The sequence below is a fragment of the Apium graveolens genome, chromosome 8, assembly GCF_009905375.1.
Source record: "Apium graveolens cultivar Ventura chromosome 8, ASM990537v1, whole genome shotgun sequence".
Taxonomy (NCBI): domain Eukaryota; kingdom Viridiplantae; phylum Streptophyta; class Magnoliopsida; order Apiales; family Apiaceae; genus Apium; species Apium graveolens.
In genome coordinates, this window is record NC_133654.1 from 173,753,680 (window position 1) to 173,756,166 (window position 2,487).

At 40.5% G+C, this 2,487-nt stretch overlaps 1 non-coding gene across 1 annotated transcript; it reads left to right on the forward strand.

Annotated features, from left to right (window-relative positions):
- The first annotated feature begins 2,153 nt into the window (after positions 1–2,153).
- Positions 2,154–2,260, forward strand: LOC141681301 (small nucleolar RNA R71). The gene has a single exon (XR_012558741.1). It is a non-coding gene; the product is annotated as a small nucleolar RNA R71 (small nucleolar RNA).
- The last annotated feature ends 227 nt before the right edge of the window (positions 2,261–2,487 follow it).

A 2,487-nucleotide genomic window follows, 5' to 3' on the forward strand; every position in this document is an offset into this window, starting at 1 on the left:
GAATTGTCAGAAATTGGATATATGATCCCTACATCTAGCCACTTGAGAATTTTCTTCTTCACAACTTCTTTCATGATTGGATTAAGCCTTCTTTGTTGCTCAACAGTAGGCTTGCTACCTTCTTCTAACATAATTTTATGAATGCAATAAGAACGGCTGATTCCTTTAATATCTGCTATAGTCCATCCAATTGTCGATTTGAACTCTCTCAGAATTATTAAGAGTTTTTCCTCATCACTACCTGAAAGGTCAGATGCAATAATCACAGGCAAAGTAGATGCATCACCTAAAAAAGCATGCCTTAAGTGATCAGGTAATGGTTTAAACTCAAGTGTAGGAGCTTCCTCAATAGATGGCTTGAGGCGCTTTGGAGATTTGTTCAGCTCCTCCATTCCAAGAGATTCAAAAGGCATATCCATCTTCTGCTTCCAGGGAGAAGCATTTAGATATTGCAATTGCTCATTACCTTCATCATATTCACTATCAGAATTCCCTAACAAAGCCTTTTCTAAGGCATTAGACCTTAGCAATTGATAAAGTTCTGAAATAACCACAAAATCGACCAACTCTACCTTTAAGAACTCCTCATTTTCCGTAGGGAATTTCATAACATTGAACACATTAAAAGTTATATCCTGATCCAGCACTCGCATGGTGAGCTCACCCTTCTGCACATCTATCAAAGTTTGGCCAATAGCCAAAAACGGTCTTCCCAAGATTATGGGAATCTTCTTATCCTCCTCGAAATCAAGAATTACAAAATCAGCCGGAAAGATGAGTTTATCCATCTTGACCAAAACATCCTAAACAATGCCTCGTGGATATGTAATAGAACGATCAGCCAACTGTAAGGTCATATAAGTCGGCTTTGGATCAGCTAAGTCCAATTTCTTGAAGATTGACAAAGGCATCAGATTGATGCTGGCTCCCAAGTCACATAAAAATTTGTCAAATGACATTGTTCCAATGGTGCAAGGAATAGTGAAGCTTCCAAGATCTTTAAGCTTCAGAGGCAACTTTTGTTGCAGCACATCACTGCATTCCTCCGTGAGAGCAACGGTCTCTAAGTCATCAATATTCACTTTTCGAGAAAGTATACCTTTCATAAACTTCGTATAACTAGGTAACTGTTCAAGAGCTTCAGTGAAAGGTATGTTGATATGAAGTTTCTTGAACACCTCCAGAACTTCTCAAACTGCTTATCCAGCTTTTTCTTCTACAGCCTCTTAGGAAATGGAGGTGGATGATAGATCTGTTTCTCCCCTGTATTACCCTCATGAGGAGTGTGTTCAACAGTAGTCTTCCTTGGTTCCACTTCTGCTTCCTTCTGCACTTCTTCTTCAGCCATAGCTTCTTCATCCGAAACTTGAGAGTGTTCGGGATTTGCAACCTTCCCATACCTTAATATAATTGCCTTTACCTGCTCCTTAACTTCCCTCTTTCCTGGCACTTCAGTGTCAATAGGGAGTGTACCAGGCTGATGATTTAGCAAGGCATTGGCAATTTGTCCAATTTGATTTTTCAAGGTCTTGATAGAAATCGCTTAGCTCTTGCACATGAGCCTCAACTCCTCCAATTCAGATTTTTCATTAGATTGTTGCAGCTGGAGTTGTTGTCTTGGTGCATATTATGGTTGCTGAAAACCAGGAGGGTTGTACAGCTTTGCTGGATATTGCTAATAAGGCTGCTAAACCGCATTTTGAGTATTGCTCCAGCTAAAGTTAGGATGATTGCGGTTGTTAGGATGATAGGTGGCTGGCACAGGTTGCTGTGACCTCTGAAAGTTGCTCACAAACTGAGCTGATTCACTAGAAATAGCACACAACTCCGTCTCATGGGCACCAGCACAAAGCTCACAGACACTAGTGATCTGATTAACTCCATAATTAGCCAAAGAATCCACCTTCGCCGTCAAAGTCTTAAGCTGAGCAGCTATAACAGTAGCTGTATCTAACTCTCGAATTCCTGCTACCTTGCCCTGAGATAGTCTCTGAATAGGATTCTGGTATTCATTAGAAGCCATCAGTTCAATCAATTCATAAGCTTCATCATAGCTTTTAGCTCACAAGGCTCCTTCTGATGCTACATCAAGCATGGGTCTAGAAGTAGCACCCAATCCATTATAGAAATAGTTAATGATCATCCAGTCAGGAATCCCTTGATGAGGGCACTTTTTAAGCATCTGCTTATAATGATCCCAAGCCTCACATAAAGATTCTCCAGATTGCTGAGCAAATTGAGCGAGTGCATTTCTGATTGCAACAGTCTTCGCCATAGGAAAGAATTTAGTTAAGAACTTTTGAGCAAGATCCTCCCATTTGGTGATAGACCCTGGTGGTAGAGAATGTAACCAGCACTTTGCTTTATCCCGCAGAGAGAATGGGAAAAGCCTCAATTTAATAGCATCTTCAAAAACTCCATTGAACTTGAAAATATCGCAGATCTCGATGAAATCTCTGATATGCATATTGGGGTCTTCTGTCAGAG